General features: G+C 44.3%; 1 protein-coding gene across 1 annotated transcript in view; it reads left to right on the top strand.

Annotated features, from left to right (window-relative positions):
- The first annotated feature begins 6,605 nt into the window (after positions 1-6,605).
- LOC109919143 (cadherin-7-like) overlaps positions 6,606-19,581 on the top strand; it is a 139,312-nt gene continuing 126,336 nt past the window's right edge. The window contains exon 1 of the mRNA XM_048595788.1: positions 6,606-6,801. The gene's annotated coding sequence lies outside the window, so the exon portion shown is untranslated. The remainder of the gene's footprint in view (positions 6,802-19,581) is intronic.

Raw genomic sequence — 19,581 nt, 5'->3', positions numbered from 1 at the left:
ACTTTCTCCAGTGCTATCACATCCTGACAAATCACTCTACACTTTCTGCAGTGCTATCACATCCTGACAAATCACTCTACACTTTCTCCAGTGCTATCACATCCCTCCCATTTCATAACTGTATGCAATACACTCGCTGTGGCCCAACCAATGTTTTATATAGTTCCGGCATCAACTCCCTGCTCTCAGACTCTATGTGTCAACTAATAAAGGGAAGTATCCCATAAGCCTCCTTAACCACTTAACCCTAATTCCGATTTGTTCTCTCAGAATCATTGAGAACCCATGATTCCCCAACACACCATCCAAACACGAAACACATTGCCAGGACAACATATTCCTTGTGTGCCTTTGTTTTGAAAGGGATGGAATATAAATATCGGGAGGTTTTGCTAAAAGTTACAAGGCACGACTCAGAACTCACTTGGAATAGTGAACATTTTGGGCCCCTTATCTATCGAAAGATTGGAGGCAGTCCAGAAAAAATTAACTGGGACTGATACCAGGTATGGACGGATCTTCTTATGAAGCGAGTTTGAGGAGATTGGGTCTGTACATGTTGGAATTTGAGGCGACCTTGTCAAAATAAATGTGATTCTGAGAGGTCTTGACAGGGTCAATGAGAAAAAGTTGTTTCCCCTTGTGGAGAGCCTTGGACCAGGGGCTTAATCTCAGAATAAGGAATCACACCTTTAGTACAGAGACGAGGAGGAATTTTTCATCTCACTGGGTTGAGAAGTTACTGCAGAGAGCTGTCGGGGCTGGGTCATTAGTGTATTCTAAGCAAAGACAGGCAGCATTTTTTAATCAGTGAGGGAATCAAGGGCTATGGAGAAAAGGCAGAAACTTGGATTATCAGATCAGCCATGATCTCATTGAATGGCAGTGTAGACTCAATGGGCTGAATGGCCTACTTCTGCTGTTCCCTCTTATTGCCTTCATATGGGCAGCCAGATGTAGTGCATAGATTCCCATCTTTCTGTCCATTAATCCCAAGAGATATTTTACAGCCTGAAGAAGATTCCTTTGTCTTCTTGACATCAAAGTTGCCTTAAGAGAGAACTGACATGTGGGATTCTGAAATGCTCCATCGCTATCTTTATGTGAACCATGTTGAAGTCTGTTATTTATTGCCTTAAGTTAACAGCATATTTTTTCTTTAAAGAAAGCTTCCCATTTTGATGGTACAGAAGGGAGCACATGCAAAATGGATTACAAATTTCAAGAAAGTTCTCTCTCCCTCCTCTCCAGAACACTCAAAGGCATGCTGGAGTGGGCTCTCACGGCTTTCTCTGTTACTTCCTCCAACATTCCTGTGTGAGCCTTCAGGAGTGGGGAGCTAATTCCATTGAGCAGACCTGGCCGGTAATGCTGCATCCTGTGCGCATTCGACAGCTAAGGGGGAAGAAGGTGATTTGCATTTATATAGTGCCCTGCATGACCTCAAGAGAGCTCCAAAGATCATTGCATCCAATGAGGCACTCTAACAGAGTTAGTCACTTGCAATGTAGAAAGTGCAGCAGCCAGCTTGTACACAGCAAGATCCCACAAACTGCAATGCGACAATGATCGAATGATCTGCTTTTTTTTCAAATAATATCTGTTGAAGGATGACTGCTGACAAGAAAAAGGGGGAAATTATCCTGCTCTCTCTCTCTCTCTCTCTCGTAAATAGTGCCCTGGAATCTCTGCAGGAATGTTGCCTTGGTCTAGCACCGCTTCTGAAAGCTGGCACCTCCCTCAGTATGTGAGCTGATGGCCTCGCCTCAGAGCGGAGAGGGTTAATCACTGAATGGTGGTTGGTGCATTGACACACTGGCTTTCCTTTGGGGACACTAGATACTGAGCAACCAGGGAAATGTGGCTGTTTTTACAAATGCCAATCTTTCAACTTCAGATCCTCAAACTCCCCTCACTGTCTCAATGTTGGTAAGCATTTCAGCCTCATACAATTCCAGGCATGATGGCACAGTTTCACACTAAACAGTCAGTGTCTAAAATCTTCCCCATAACAGAGGCATCAGAGGTGAACTTTATCCTCCCTTCAGTCCCACAGCCACAATGTCCATCCTCCCCCTCACTGTGATAACTGACAAAAGGACGACTTGCATTTAGATAGCACCATTGGGGCAATCTCAGGACATCTCAAAGCGCTTTACAGCCAATGAAATGCTTCTGAACTGCAGCCATTTCTGTAATGCATCCAACGTGCACACAGCACGATCCCACAAACATCAATGATGGGAGAAGATCTTGAGTTGATGTTCATTGAGTGGTGAATATGTCGGCCAGGATACCTGGGAGATAGCTCCTGACCGAACATCCACACTCAGTGTTTAGTGATTGCAGATATGTGTTAACCGGATGCTGCTGCAATGGGAGAGTTCAGTTCTGTGGGAACATTGGTCAAGATTGGATTGTCATTCTAAGGGCAGAGAGGTTAAAGGGTAATATTTAATGCATGTCTTTAAGTCAGGGCTTCACATAGTTTGAAGCTCAACATCCTAGGTGGGATCATGAACTGAAGTATTGAGGCTCCCACCCCTATGCGATCCTTTCTTTCTGTTCCTGTCACTCACAGAGGGGCCATGGCACCTTTCAAGTTGCAAAATGGGGTCACACTGGGGGAAAAATGGGCTTGCGAAGCACAACTTCACTATTATTTTTCATAAAGTAACTAAGGACAAGATTTAGAGAAGGGAAGAGTGTTAGCTAAAGCATATTCATGATTATTGGTTAAAGAGCGAGTCATGAGATTTGGCAAATCTTTATTTCCTGCGTTGTCTGGAACATTGGCAGAGTCATGATCAATAATAAGGAAAGTGGCTTAGTGCATAAAAAGTAAAACATGACAGAGCCACAAGGCAAGAGCAAGGGAGTGAAGGATCAGTGCTGGGTCCACTGCCTGTTGACATTTATGTAAATGAATCATTGAATCCCCCACAGTATGGAAACAGGCCCTTCGGCCCAACAAGTCCACACCGATGCTTAGAGCATCCCTTCCAGACCCAGCCCCCTATAACCCACCTAACGTACACATTGCTGAACACTACGGGCAACTTAGCATGGCCAATCCACCTAGCCTGCACATCTTTGGACCGTGGGAGGAAACTGGAGCACCCGGAGGAAACCCACACAGACTCGGGGAGAATGTGCAAACTCCACACAGACAGTCACCCGAGGGTGGAATTGAACCCAGGTCCCTGTGGGGTAGCAGTGCTAACCACTGAGCCAGTGGGCCAAATAGAGGAGGAATGGTTAGTAACTTTGTAGATGGCACCAAAACTGGTGGTGCAGTGGACAGTGAAGAAGATTATCACAGAGTACAAGAGGACCTCGATCAGATGGGTTGAGGGGTGGCAGATGGCGTTTAATTCAGATAAATGTGAGGTGCTGCATTTTGGAAAGGCAAATCAGGGCAGGACTTAAACACGTAAGGTCTTGGGGCATGTTGCTGAACAAAGAGACCTTGGAGTGCAGGTTCATAGTTCCTTGAAAGTGGAAGTGCAGGTAGGCAGGATAGTGAAGAAGGCATTCGGTATTCTTGCCTTTATTGGTCAGTGCATTGAGTATAAGTCAATATCTGTATATTGCAGCTGAACAGGACATTGGTTATAGAGAACACAGTGTGGAGCTGGTGGAACACAGCAGGCCAGGCAGCATCAGAGGAGCAGGTGAGTTGACGTTTTGGGTCGGGACCCTTCTTCAGAAATGGGGGAGGTGGAAGGGAGCTCTGAATTAAATAGAGAGAGTAGGGGTGGGGCTGGGGAAGGTAGGTGGGAATGGTGATAGGTGAGTGCATGTAGGCAGTGGTGGGGATTGGTCAGTGAGGAGGGACGGGTGGATAGGTGGGAGAGAAGACGGACAGGTCAGGGAGGCAGGGATGAGAGGGATGGTTGGTCATGGGATGAGGCCGGGGGTGGGAAGATTTTGAAACTGCTAAAGTCCACAGTGAGACCATTGGACTGTAGGCTCCCAAGGTGGAATATGAGGTGCTGTTCCTCCAGTTACCAGGTGGCGTCATTGTGACACTGGAGGAGGCCCAGGATGGACATGTCGTCCAAGGAGTGGGAGGGGGAGGTGAAGTGGCTCGCGACTGGGAGGTGCAGTCGTTTGTCACGAACCGAGCGTAGGTGCTCCACAAAGTGGTCTCCGAGCCTCCGCTTGGTTTTCCCGATGTAGAGGAGGCCACATCGGAAACAGCGGATACAGTATACCACATTAGCAGATGTGCAGGTGAACATCTGTTTAATGTGGAAGGTTTTTTTGGGGCCTGGGATGGAGGTGAGGGGGGAGGTGTAGGGTCAGGTGTAGCACTTCCTGCGGTTGCAGGGAAAAGTGCCGGGTGTGGTGGGGCTGGAGGGGAGTGTGGAGCGGACAAGGGAGTCGCGGAAAGAGCAGTCCCTACGAAAGGCAGATAAGGGTGGGGAGGGAAATGTATCCTTGGTTGTGGGGTCAGATTGCAGGTGGCGGAAGTGGTGGAGAATGATGTGTTGAATCTGGAGGTTAGTGGGGTGATATGTGAGTACAAGGGGGATTCTGTCTTGTTTTTGTTGGGGGAGGGAATGTGAGGGCAGAGGTGTGGGAAACGCAAGTGATGCGGTCGAGGGCATTTTCGATCGCTGAAGAGGGGAAGTTGCGGTCCTTGAAATATGAGGACATCTGGGATGTCCGGGAGTGGAACACCTCATCTTGGGAGTGGATGCGGCGGAGGTGGAGGAATTGGGAATAGGGGATGGCATTCTTGCAGGAAGGTGGGTGAGAGGAGGTGTAGTCTCGGTGGCTATGGAAGTCGGTGGGCTTGAAATAGATGTCAGTTTTGAGGCGGTCACCAGAGATGGAGACAGAGAGGTCCAGGAAGGAGAGAGAGGTATCAGAGATGGTCCAGGTGAGCTTAAGTTTGGGGCAGAAGGTGTTAGTAAAGTGGCTGACCTGTTCGAGCTCCTTCTCGGAGCACGAGGTGGCACTAATACTGTCATTGATGTAATGGAGGAAGAGGTGGGGGATAGGGCCAGTGTAGCTGCGGAAGAGGGATTGTTCCACATATCCTATGAAGAGGCAGGCATAGTTTGGGCCCATGTGGGTTCCCATGGCCAGCCCCTTAGTCTGTAGGAAATGGGAGGTTAGGCACTTTTGGAATATTGTGTTCAGTTCTCATCTCCCTGCTATGGGAAAGATGTCAATAAACATGAAATGGCTCAGAAAAGATTTACAAGGATATTGCCAGGTTCGGAGGGTTTAAGCTATACTGAGAGGCTGAATAGGCTGGGGCTATTTTCCCTGGAGCTTAGGAGACTGAGGGGTGATAAAATAGATGTTCATAAAATCATGATGGGCATGGATAGAGTGAATAGCCAAGGTCATTTTCCTAGAATGGGGGAATCCACAACTAGAAGGAATAGATTTAAGCTGAGAGGATAATGATATAAAAGGGAACTTAAGGAGCAACTTTTTCACACAGAGGGTGGTGCGTGCATGGAATGAGCTGCCAGGGGAAGTGGTGGAGGCTGGTATATTTGCCACATTTTAAAGGCATCTGGATGGGCACATGAATAGGAAGGGTTTAGAGGGATATGGGCCAATTGCTGGCAAGTGGGACTATATTAATTTAGGATATCTGGTCAGCATGGATGAGTTGTCAGTGTTGTACATCACTATGACCCTATAAGTCTATAACTGGGTCTAATCAGAACACTCTTCACAGAGTTAGAACAGACATGATAAACTGAATGGCCTCCATCTGTGCTACTTGGTTCTAATTTCTATAATCCTGCAAAACTAAAAGAAAATTTATAGGATCTGTGAATCTGTCTCCTGACCATACTGTAAAATTAAGAGCTCAAACCTTTCTCCAGGCAGATACAATAGGGGCATTTAAGGGGCTATTAGTTGAACACATGAATATGCAAGGAATGGAGGGATATGGATCAAGGGCAGGCTGAGGGGCTTCGTTTAATTTGGCGTCATGTTCGGCACAACATCGTGGGTCGAAAGGCCCTTTCGTGTGTTGTACTATTCTGTGTTGTATGTCTTTTGAGTATTGACTGTTTCCCTCTGCCACCAGAAATTTTCCTGACATTCCAACTAACCTCATATGTTTATATTTCCCAGACAGCAGTGAATGGAAATACAGATCCCATGAAACGATCCTAAGAGGAATACACAAAATGGGAGCTGTATAATCAGGTCTCGAATTGGTGTTGAATTTGAGGAGACCTAACACACACATTAATCGCCCCCATTCTCCCAAAATGCCCAGTTGTGTTTATAAAAGAAATAATCATTGGAAAAGAGTCAATGGAGAAAATCATCGCTGAAGGCAAAGTTTTCTGCGGCTATTCAGTTTTCCCTTCCTGACTGCATAGTCTGTGAAATGATGATTTGTTCTGTGGACTAATTGCCAAGTGGAAGGCACGTTTGTTGCACTTGCAAATACTTTAGCACGGGATGAATCGCCTTCTCTCCAGACCCAGTTTTTCTCCCCAATAAGCCTCTGATTCTTCTTGCATTGCGCCCAGTGTCGCCTGAGCTGCAATGAAATGTCCAGCTAGTGCTGATTCACAGACCACAAAAGTCCTCTTGTAGCCTTTGAGGGTCACGCACTGACAGGGAGCAGAAATCTCATCGAGAAAGAAAGGTTTCAAACAGATACTGTGCCCAGCAACTTTTGGCAGCAGTTGGGGATTCTGTTGAGTAATTTGAGATTAGCAGGAAGTTCTCAATTGGAAATATCTGCTCAGCAGCAAAGGAGACGGACACCTTCAGTTTGTGGCTGTACTGACTTTACTTCTGTAGACACAGGTAAGTTCCTGTTTGACTTTTTTTGCTAACATACTACTTGTGCTAACGTGTGGTTTTGCACGACAGGAGAGCATTGAGAACGTTACAATGAGGACGTGTCGTTTGCAATGCACGCTATCCAAACCGAATTTTCCAAATGTTTTGCTGATACGTTATTTAAGTTGAAAGGGGTGAAATTACTCTCTACCCTGCAGTACCTGTGCATGTCCTGATGAAAGGTCATTGATGTGAAACATTAACTCCATCTGTCCCTGCAGATGCAGCCTGACCTGCTGATATTTCTCACCTTTTCTCGTTACAATTACAGATTTCCAGTATCTTGCTTTGGTAGCAGGGTCATAACGAATGAGGAGCTGATTTTTCTCCATGTTCAATATTCTTTCCACTGAAATCCACAGAATTTCAAGCCTTGTTTTTTTTTGGAGTCTTCTTTACTGGCCCCATTGTCATTTGTTTTGGGTTTGGAAGTGAACGTTTTGACATTTTTCGTTTATTGGAAACAAACATTGATGTAGTTAAAAAAGACTCATTTGGCATTTCAAGTGAAGCTCATTTTGTGCAGCCTAGTTGGACTCCTGCTTCAAATATTTATATCCCAGCCTCGTCATATTAATGTTGACCATTTTAAAAAAATCTTTCCTGACAAATAGGTAAGGTCAGCATTTGTTCCCCACCCCTAATTGCCCTTGAAATGCTAAGCCACTTTTTAGAGGGCAATTTGGAGTCCATCACATTACTGTGGATCTGGAGTCACTTGTGTTCCAGACTGTGGAAGGGCATCAGATTCCCTTCCCAAAAGGACATCACTGAACCAGATGGGCTTTTTTTACACCAAACAAAAAAAAATCATGCTTTGTCATGATCACTGTTCATCACAGCAGATCTATTGATTTGGTTTAAACTCCACCAGCTGCTGTGATGGGATTTGAATCCACAACCTCCGAACTGTTCTCTTCCATTGATATCACAATGTGGAGGTGCTGGCGTTGGACTGGGGTGGACATAGTCAGAAATCACGTGACGCCAGGTTATGGTCCAGTAGGTTTATCTGAAATCACAAGCTTTCGGAGTGCTGCCCAGTCGTCAGGTGAAAGTTCATACCACCACTGTGTCTCCATCTTCCTCTCAGGGCCTGAGCTGTCTGAATTGATAAAACTTCTAAGAAAATAATGTGAATCGTTTCAGATCTTTAATTATCCGAAAATGTGGAGGCAGGTTGAATTCAAGTGGATAGGAATGGTGTGGAGGGATGTGGGGAAAAGGTAAGAGATTGGCACTGGGTTATAGAACCACAGCTGAACAGCCTCTTTTGTGCTATAGCTTTTCTATGATTCTGTAATTACTAACACATAATGATTGACAATAATATTGAGATTTGGACTCACATCAATATACATGTTAACTTATTTCTAGTTTATAGCTAGTTTGATAATGATTGCTGGTGCCAAGAGACGTCACATATTGCATTAGTCAAAGATACCCTTCAAGCTTCTGCTAAAACTCATCTGTATATCCTCAAATGTAAAACCCTCCATAAACTCCTGCAAGCTGTCACCATAATAAAACATAATTGTTTCTTGAATTTATTTTCCCATTAAAAAGTATGCCTTAATGTGCTTGAGAAAATATAACCTGGTTCAGTTTTATTAATATATCTGAAACCGGATTTAATCACCATTTTTGGAGCATTTCTAATGGCAGAGTTTCTACCTGTGATTGATGGAAAATCACTGAAAATAATTAAAAAAGACGACACTGAACCAGTTAATCACATCTTCTCTGTTGTGCACTGAACAGTCACTTTGCCGATTTGCTTTTTATTTCCTGGTAGAAAAATGCTTTTGTTCAAATTTATGACAATGTAGTGAAGGAACAGCAGTGACTGGTATTGAAGGAACGGTGTGTATTTACAACTCAGATCGTAAGTAGCTTGGAGTGGAATTTGCAGGTGGTGGTGTTCCCCTCCATTTGCTGCCCTTGCCCTTCTGGATGGCCATGGTTGTGGGTTTGGAAGGTACTGTCTAAGAAGCCTTGGTGAGTTGCTGCACTGCATCTTGTAGGGGATCAATGTAAAGGTAAAGTCGCTATCGTCCTAGACTATAGGGCTAATCTCTCATTAGAGAGAGAAGACCGGTCGTGAAAGAAGGGTTTGAGAAGGTGAGTGTTTCACAGCAACTTCAGTCAGATTCAGGAATTAAACCCTATGCTTCCATTTCATGGAATCCTTACAGTGTGGAAGCAGGCCATTCAGCCCATCAAGTTCACACCAAACCTCTGAAAAGCATTTCACCCAGGCCCACTCCCCGACCCTTTCCTTGTAGCCCTGCATTTCCCCAGGGTTAACCCACACATCCAAAGACAATACAAGCAAGTTGGCATGGCCAATCCCACCCAGTCTGCACGTCTTTGGACTGTGGAAGGAAACCGGAGCACCTGGAGGAAACCCACGCAGATACAGGGAGAATGTGCAAACTCCACACAGACAGTCACCTGAGGGTGGAATTGAACCTTTGTCCATAGCGCTGTGAGGCAGCAGTGCTAATCACTGAGCTATTGTGCTGCCTTCTGCTTCTGGTATTGCAGTCCAGCCAACTGAGCTAACCAACTCAGTGCGTAGATGGGACACACTGCTGCTACTGAGTTGTGTCTTTGGAAATTCTGATGAAGTGACCAGATAGTGATGCTAAATGCTGCAAGGCTTGCTTTAAAGTGAACATAAAGGGAAATCTTCCTGACATCAACAGACTGTTGAATGCTTGAATTGTGTTCAAAATATAATTGCCCAAGCTTCCGATTGGTTTTGAAATTTTCTACCTGAGTTGGGAATGTCGGTAAAAGGGGCAACAACACTATTTTCCCACATTATATCCATGTCCTGTGATATTTTCACTGTGTGGAAAATTTCTGCAGGACAAAAATTCAAAATGCCATCAGGAGACTGTCCATTCGTATTATTTCATTATTCAGAAAGACCCTTTGACAGATTAAAAAAAACTCTAATGTGCAGGGAGAGCAAGAAATGTAGGAAATTTGCAAATTTGGCCAGCAGATTTATGTCCTAAAGCTGGTTGAAAATCTGCATTCTGAATTGAACTGGGATAACCACAAAGGTTTCTGAAGAAGGGTCCAGACCCGAAGCTTTCCTGCTCCTCTGATGCTGCCTGGCCTGCTGTGTTCATCCAGCTCTACACCTTGTTATGTCCACATAAATACAATGGCTATGAGAGAAGGTCAGAGGTGAGGAATCCTGCAATGAGTAACTCAGTTCCTGACTCCTCTGTCCACCATCTACATGAGTGTGATGGAATACTCCCCACCTGCCTGAATAAGCATAACTCCAACAACACTCAAGAAAATTGACACCATCTGTTGTGTAGTCATTTCAGTGATTCCTTGCCATGAGTCCGAAGGAAGAAAATGTTCTCGATGTGTCTGGTATATAGCGTTGGTTGGAGGTTCTGTGCAGCAAAGAAGTCTTGCTTGAACTTGTGCATGAAAATGTTAGCGTTGGGGTGCAAATTTGGTGTGCATGGCTGTTTCTTATGTTTGGATGAAGAACTGGTTGTGGAAGGTGAAGACATTGTGGTTGAGGACGAAGCAGTTGAGTTGTAGGATGGTGTATGAAAATTGACAGTTGTTGGTTTTCAGTTCTGAGGCTGTTGCAATGATAACATTGTCATGGGGAATGCTGACGCAGAGTGCTGAAATGACTCCATTGTGATGAGGAATATTCCTGGTTTGACTGGTCCATGGGTGCTGAGTTTCTGTAAGAAGTCTGTAGTATCGTGACAGAAGCTGTGGGCTCCTTGTACAGTGGGCTTCAAGATGTCCTTGACATAGTCAGACCTTGAACATAGACAGACCATTGTTCACAGCAAACTACCCAGCCTTCAGGACAACATCGACCACAACACGATACAACCCTGTCATGGTAACCTCTGCAAGACATGTCAGATCATTGATATGGACACTACCATCACACGTGGGAACACCACCCACCACGTACATGGCAGATACTTGTGTGACTGGGCCAACGTTGTCTATCTCATACACTACAGGCAAGGATGCCCCGAGGCATGGTATATTGGCGACACCATTGCAGATGCTAAGACAAAGGATGAATTCTCAGACAGGAATGTTACTTCCCAGTCAGGGAGCACTTCAACGGTCAACGATATTTAGTCTCTGATCTTCGGGTAAGCATCCTTCAAGGCAGCCTTCAAGATACACAACAACACGGAATCGCCTAGCAGTAACTGATAGCCAAGTTCTGTACCCATGAAGACGGCCTCAACCATGATCTGGGGTTCATATTGCGCTGCATGTAACTTCACCATACTGCTCTACAAAATCTTTCTTTCTGTCCTGTTTTGGCACCATCACCTTGATAACATATAATGATCTCTCTAACTTAATTAGTCTGTACAGTTTTGGATTACTTAATGCTTTGGTTAGACTCTCAGCGTGCAACTCTGATCCTTATCATGTTATTCCAGTCATTTGGTTTTCTCCAGCACCATCTTATTTTTAATTCTCTTGTAATTATCTCTCTGTCTCAATTAATCTGATTGTAGGTCATCCCTTCACTCATCATTCAGCTTTGACACTTTACTCACACCATCTGACACTCTTGGTCACCAGCAGAGACCATCTTATTTGATCTGTCAACACTCCATTCACACCATTTGTATGATCTTTTGATCTCTCTGGTTATAAAGTCTGTGCCTGGGTGCCCTTCACTTCACCTGATGAAGGGGCAGAGCTGTGGAAGCTTGTGATTTTAAATCAACCTGTCGGACTATAACCTGGTGTCGTGTGACTTTCAAACAAGCTAGGCATTGAGAAAAGTCGACATAGAAACCAGTGGGTACCTGGTTACTTCAACTCACTGCTTGCTCCAATAGACCCCCATGTTGGAAATTGGGCATCAACATCTCAGGGCACGCTCCATTGGCACAGGCCACGTATACCCCATGTCCATGAACTGATTTGATTTGATTTACATGTACCTAGGCACAGTGAAAAGATTTGTTTTGTATGCAATACAGACAGATCATACCAGACAGGTAATAGAACACAGCGAGGAATACAATGTTACGGCTGCAGCAAGAAGTTGCAGAGAGAGTGAGATCAGCATTGAATTTAAAATTTGAAAGGTCCATTCAGAAGTCTTACAACAGCGGGGAAGAAGCTGTTCTTGAATCTATTTGTACAAACCTTTATGTCTTCTGCCCAACAGAAGAGTGTGGAAGAGAGTATGACCGGGGTGGGAGGGGTCTTTGATTATGTTAGTTGCTATCCCGATGCAGCAGGAAGTGTAGGTGGAGTCAATGGATGGAAGATTGGTTTGCTTGTTGAACTGGGCTGCGTTCATCGCTCCCTGTAGTTTGTTGTGGTCTTGGGAAGAGCAGTTGCCAAACCAAGCTGTGATGTATCTGGATGGGATGCTTTCTATGGTGCATTTATAAAAATTGGTCAGAGTTCTTGTGGTACATGCCAAATTTCCCTAGCCTCCTGAGGAACTAGAGACATAGTTGAGCTTTCTTGACCGTGGATGGGCGAAGACATATTGTTGGTGATCATCAATCCCAGGAACTTGATGCTTTTGATCATCTCCAACTCAGCACCATTGGTGCATACAGGGGCATTGGGGGTCGGGGCAGGTGACAGAGAGCGAGGGAAGATGTTGCAGGCAATAGAGAGGGCGGTAGTCTTCATTGGAGATGGTTACACTAGCAGAGATAGAGTGAGTGTGACGTATCAGAGAGAAGATGGTGGTATTGACCCTAGCGGAGTGGAGAAGGTCATTAACCTTCATCCTACGTTGCCATCTGGAGGCGTGCAGAGCAGAGACTGTACCAAACTGGATGGCGACTCAGAACAGGCTGGTGTTGTGCCCTCCAGTGCTGGTCCCGTGAGCAGAGGTAATCCCGCTCCATCCAGCAGGGACCGCTGGCATACCAGGGTGCCATTTACCCCCTGCCTGGCATATCAAGGACAAGTATCAGGAACCGTGCAGGGCATTTCCAGACTGGCAGAGCTTGTTGAGATGCACAGTTGGCTTTTAAAGATGGTATGGGCATGAGAGATGCATACTCTGATGTCCCGCCAGTTGTTCCGGGAGTGGTATGTGGTAAGACGGGGCCGGAATCAGAGCGGCTGTTAGGGAAGGGGAGGTAGCTTGTGAGGTGAGTTTGGGAAGATATGGTGAGAAATGTTTGTCAGCCTCACAGCGAAAACCCCCCCAGAAAACTCAACACAACTCCATCTTAGCCAGTAAAACATGAGATTCAGGCCAATGATGTAAAAGAATGGGAGTTCCATGACTTTGAGCTTCAGTGTCACTGGGTCAAAATTCCTCCCTAAAGGCATTGTGGGTCTACCTACAGCACATGGACTGCAGTGGTTCAAAAAGGCAGCTCACCCCCACCTTCTCACGGGGGCAACTAGGGACACACAGTAAATGCTGGGCCCAGCCAGTGCCACCCACATCCTGTGAACAAACAAATAAATAAATAATAATTTTTAAAATAGTTTTTTGTTTAACATAATACACAAAGCACCTTGCCATAGGAGGTTCAGTGTAAATGTTTTGTTTTGTTTTGACAGAGAATTGAACAATTGTGGCATCAAGATAATACAAACAGCTGAAAGAGTAGCAACATTTACAAAATGTATTTCACTCAATTATACATCATAAATACTAAAGATGTAGAAGTTAAGGTCAATTGAGTTAAGATTTTAGAAATCTTAAACCAAACTACATTCAGTTTGGAATGTTCCGGGATATGGGGAGCAGGCAGGAGATTGGAACTTGGGAATAGAACTAGTGCAGGCACAATGGACAGAATGGCCACCCTCTGTGCTGTAATAACTATGATTTTGTGACCATCTCCATGTGATGGTTCGGAGTAGTTGATTTCTTCTGTTTCAGCACACCTCCTATCATTTCTGGAATGCTTTATTTCTTATCCTTTGAAGTATCCTTTTGTGTGAAGTTAAGAGTTTGTTGTCTTCAGTGCAATCAGTGGTTTCGATTTTCCTTGAAGTCTCCTTAATGACCAGCATGCTTGCCTCGTTAGAAATGGTGCTGCTAAATTATGTCTTCAGTTCCCATGCTAATCACCTTGTAGTGTGCGCTGCCATGTGTATATTCTAAGTATACTGAATTTTAGGGGATTACATGGTGTACCGTTTTTAAGGGGGCCCACCTTCTGGTCTAACAAAAACAGTCTTGTGGAGGAAACAAGGTGTAATTTTTTGGTAACACAGATCTAGAGCATTGCTGAATGAAGAGTCATTTTGAAAATACTTAGCACTCGTAAAGACAATTCACAAGGAATATCAACATAAGAGAAAACAAGATTTATACTGTATGAGAGAAGAGTATTGGTAGGTTGGTGAGTAGACTCTGATTGGTATGGTCACCAGTGTGCTTACTGTAAACAAAAAATTGGATGTACTGTTTGATACAGCCAACCACACATTGGGATTCACTGCATAAATACCTGACATCACACAGGCACTGAAATTCATATACCACACTCATGTTTTATGTGATTGGTGTTTTTTCCCTTGACGCTGTACAATGCTAGTGGCGAACAACACATGTGCTGCTAGAGTAAAGCAACTAGCTTCATGTAGTGCTTAAAATCTTACATACCTTACACTTCTGGGGTAATCTGAGGCAAACAGCCAAAATTTCAGAACCAGAAGTGAAGGCATGAGGACGATGATGTTTGCACATGAGAAGGAGTCATATTCCCTTTCCTTGCGTCTGCCTAGGGAAATTGTTCTGGACTGTCCAACACAAGTGTACCTTCACTGGTCAGTATACGCATTGGGATACCTACAGTGCCACCTGCAATAAAACTGACATTTCAGAAACCTTGTAAATGTAGCCCAACATAATTGTTCACCATGCAAGCTTAATGCCAAAATAAGGCATTATCAAAACTGCCCTGTGGATGATGATTGCCCTAATTAGATTTCTCATTACACGGTAGGCAAACTCATGAATGGACCAAATGATGTTGCTCTTGAGTGTTGTTGGAGCTGTGCTCATCCAGGCAAGTGAAGGGTATCCCATCACATTCCTGACTTGTTTTCTGAAAATAGTGGACAGGCTTTTGGGGAATCAAAAGTTGATTTCTTGCTTCAGTGTTCCTAGCCTCTGACTTGTTCCTATACCAGCAGAATGTATATAATTAGTCCAGTTCAATTACTGGTTAATGGTAAATCCCACAATGTTGACAGAGGGGTATTCATTGATGGTAATGCCATTAAATATCAAGGGACACTGATTAGGTTCACTCTTCTTGACTTGGTTATTGTCTGGCACTTGTGTTGCATGTATGTTAGATGGTATCCATATTGGTGCAAGCCTGGATATTGTCCAGGCCTTGCTACATATGGACAGAGACTTGCTTCAGTATCTGAGGAGTCGCAAATGGTGCTGAACATTAGTGAACATCCTCATTTCTGACCTTATGATGGAGGGAAGGCCATTGATGAAGCAGCTGAAGACGGTTGGGCTGAGGACACTACCCTGATGAACTCCTACAGCGATGTCCTGGAGCTGATATGACTGACCTTCAACCACCAACACCCTTTGTGCCAGGTATCACTCTAACCGGAGGAGAGTTTGCCCCCTGATACCTATTGACTCCAGTTTGCCTGGAGATCCTTGATGTCACATGTCAGTCAAATGTAGCCTTGATCTCAAGTGCAGTCACTTTCACCTCACCTCTGGAATTCAGCTCTTTTGTCCATGTTTGAACCAAGGCTGTAATGGGGTCAGGAGCTGAGTGGCCCTGGTGGAACCCAAACTGGGCGTCACTGAGCAGGTCATTGCTGAGCAGATGCTGCTTGATAGGCTGTTCATGACACCTTCCATCACTTTCCTGATGATCGAGAGTAGATTGATGGGGCAGTAATTGGCTGGGTTGGATTTGTCCTGCTTTTTTTTTGTGCAGGAACACCCAGGCAATTTTCCACATTGTCAGGCAGATGCCATTATTGTAGCCATGGAGTACTGTGAATTGAGCATTGGACGTCTAATTTGTGGCCATCTCACAAGCAGTCAGTCAATTAATGGTGTGAATATTGGAGGGTGGTAATGATAGGGGATGTCCAATTGGGCATCCAGGCTGGGGATGTCAGTTTGCAGAGGAGTTCGACCATGAGCCAGGAAGGAGAGGAACAGAGAAAGTGGGAGCAGGAGTAGGCTATTCAGCCCTTCGAGTGCTCCGTCATTCAATATGATCATGGCTGATCATCCATCTCAATACTCTATTCCCACTTTCTCACCATAAGCTTTGATACCTTTGGTCCTAAGAACCATATCAACATCTTTCTTGAAAGTCTTCAATGTTCTGGCCTTAATGGCTTCTTGTGGTGGAAGATTCCACATGCTTACTGGGTGAAGGAATACCTCCTCATCCTAGCCCTAAATGGCCTAACTGTTATCTTCAGACTGCGACCTCTGCACCTGGACTCCTCAGTCAATAGTAACGTCCTTTCTGCATTGACCCTCTTTAGATTTGTCAGAATTTTATAGGTTTCTATCAGATAGCCCCCCATTCTTCTCAACTCCAGCGACTATAACCCTCATCAATCCAGTCTCTCTTCATTATATCAATGCTGCCATCCCAGGAATCAGTCTGGTAAACCTTTGTTGCAATCCATCCATCGCCAGAACATCCTTCCTCAGATAAGGAGATCAATACTGCACACAGTTCTCCAGGTGTGAGCATTGTGTCACAGCCACTTTCCTTAGTTTTGATAGTAGGTCTGAAAACATGAATAACCGCATTCAGTAACGTCCAAGCACTACCCTCTTCACTGGCAGATTCTGCTGCCCCTTACCCTTTTTATTCCTCCCCAGTGCTGCCTCCTTATTCCTGCTATAGGTCCATAAGACCATATGAAATAGGAACAGAAGTAGGCCATTCAGCCCCTCAAGCCTGCTCCACCATTCAATAGGATCCTGGCTGACCCAACATTCCTCACGTCCACTTTCATGCATTTTTCCACACAAAGGGTGGTTTGGAACTCTCTTCCACAAATGGCAGTGGATGCAGGATCAGTTGTTAATTTTAAATCTGATATAGGGAAGGTTTTTTTTTAAGCAAGGGAATAAAGGATTATGGCCCAAAGGCAGGTATATGGAGTTAGGCCGCAGATCAGCCATGATCTCACTGAATGGTGGAACAGGCTCAAAGGGCTGAATGGCCTACTCCTGTTCCTATTTTCCTATGTGCCCTGTAACACTTGATTCCCTGGCTGATCAAGAATCAGACTATCTCAGTCTTATGTATACGCACAAGGACTCTGCCCCAACAGCTGTCTGGGGCAAGGAATTCCAAGACTCACAACAATCTGGGGGAAGAAATTCCTCCACACGTCAGTCAAGCTTCCAAACCTTTCCTGTCCGACACCTGGAAATGAAGTGGGCAGCGAGACGTTGCAACAAGTGGGCCTTTGAACAACCTTGATACCCTGTTAATTAATCAAACATGGAGGATGTGTTTTGCATGCATACCCACAACTCACAGAAAATGGCATGATGGCAACCAAATACCTGTCAAATATCATCACCATCATTGCCAAATTGTATTATATTTAATCTCACGGTGAGCTCGGTGGGGAGGAAGTCCCTAATTTGTGGCCAAAGAATTTGACTGCTTGCATACTTATATCTCCCCCTCTCAGCACTTTCTCTAACTCATTGTTCAGAAAAATATAATGAATGAATTTAATAAAAGAAAAATGTGAAATGGTGGAAAAAAATTGCTGCAGGCCAAAGAGTCCAATGATTAATATAGCCGCCTAGAATTCCTCTGTTTTAAAACATTGGGTTAATGGTCGCACTAAAATAATGGAGAGAAGAACTTGAAGCAATAATGTTAAGCATTTATAAGTTATTGCCCCATGGCATAACGTCAAGGCAAAGAGATTTATGCTGTTCATGAAAAAGGATGTAATTCTTAAAAAAACAGAGAAGTTGTTAAACACTGATGTAGAGTTGCACAAGTAAATGTATTTAAAAGAAAACATAGGTAATCAGAAAAGATGATTAGATAGAGCAGAAATGTAATTTGAGACTTATAAGCCCCATATTGACAAGGAAAAACAAAACAAAGATTCAAAAATTAAATTGATTTTGAGAATACAAATAGCTGGATGAAAACAAGTGGATGAATTTGTAGTATTTAATTCGATATTTTAAAATTGCACTGAGTTTTCTTTTTGCTCAAGGTTAACATTGTGGAGTATCAATGAGTCTTAATTAAAAAGCATTTGCGCTGGAGAGAAAAAACAATTACTGCCACTGAATCATAGCAACGCCACCGAAGGCTATGTCTTAATGAATTCCGAACCTCATCTCTTTCATGCAATCGAAAATGGCAATCTTGGTGTGAGGATCACTCGAGACATCTCTCCCAGAAACAATAAAAAAAATGCCATTTTTGTCACTGCATCCCATATTTCCACCGGTATCTGACACATGGAAGATTAAAAAAAAAGCTTTCAGAATGGACTGTTTAGGATAACCCAGGTAAATATGCTGAGTGTATTATCAAAAGCATAAGAGTTCAAATTCTATCTTTGCTTCTTTATTGGATGTGTCAACCTTAATCTGATTTAAATGGATCAATGTGAAGAAACACCTACATTTCCTCCGTCAAAGGTTATGTTTTACATTTGCTGCCCATAGATGAAAATGCACCATATCCCCTTTATTCATCACTCCCCTCTTGCTAATCAATGGTGTAACCAGTCTGGCAATGCCTTGTTTTTGAATCTCCTTTCCCTTCCCCTCCTATGGTGTCATGCTCTTCCCGTACCTCTGCAGCTGTAGAGTCATAGAGTTGTACAGTGATGGAGACAGACTCTTCGGTCCAACTTGTCCCATGCCAACCAAATATCCTAAGTTAAAGTAGTCCCATTTGCTAGCATTTGGCCCCGTATCCCTCTGAACTCTTCCTATTCATATACCCATCCAGATGCCTTTTAAATATTGTAATTGTACCAGCCTCCACCACTTCCTCTGGCAGCTCATTCCATACTGGCACGACCCTCTGCGTGTAGAAATTGCCCCTCAGGTCCCTTTTAAATCTTTCCTCTCTCACTTTAAACCTATGCCCTCTAGTTTTGAACTCCACTATCCTAGGGAAAAGACCTTGGCAATTCATCCTTTCTATGCCCCTCATGATTTTATAAACCTCTATAAGGTTACCCCTCAGCCTCCAACACTCCAGGAAAAATAGCCCCAGCCTATTCAGCCTCTCCCTGTAGCTCAAACACTCCAACCCTTGCAACATCCTTGTAAATCTTTGCTGAACCCTTTCAAGTTTCACAACATCCTTCCTTCCAGCCTTCTGCACTCCTCCAATGCTGGCCTCTTGCATATTCCCTTTTTCCATTGCCTCACCATTGATTTATTTATTTGTCACATGTAGGAAGTGTAGGAATACATAAGTATCAACGAAAAGTACACAAAGTCGGCATTCACTGGCGCCCACTTAGTTACAAAAACCAGAATTAAAAGATTTAACAGAGCCAAAAGGTTAGCAAGAAAGAAAAAGTCCAGATCCCAGAGTCCCAAATCCCATCTTCACAACAGTGCAGGCAACGCTCCAATCACTAGGCAGACTTACTGGTCCATTTCTCATCGCCCACTGCCCCCTTACCAGTCCCGCTCTCACTGCCCACTGCCCCCCCCCCGCTGCGCTCTCATCGCCCACTGCCCCCCACCGGCCCTGCTCTCACCGCCCA

This window comes from Rhincodon typus, chromosome 4, assembly GCF_021869965.1.
Source record: "Rhincodon typus isolate 14 chromosome 4, sRhiTyp1.1, whole genome shotgun sequence".
Lineage (NCBI taxonomy): Eukaryota > Metazoa > Chordata > Chondrichthyes > Orectolobiformes > Rhincodontidae > Rhincodon > Rhincodon typus.
The sequence above is the reverse complement of the archived record's forward strand: the minus strand, read 5'-3'. Positions and strand labels throughout refer to the sequence as shown.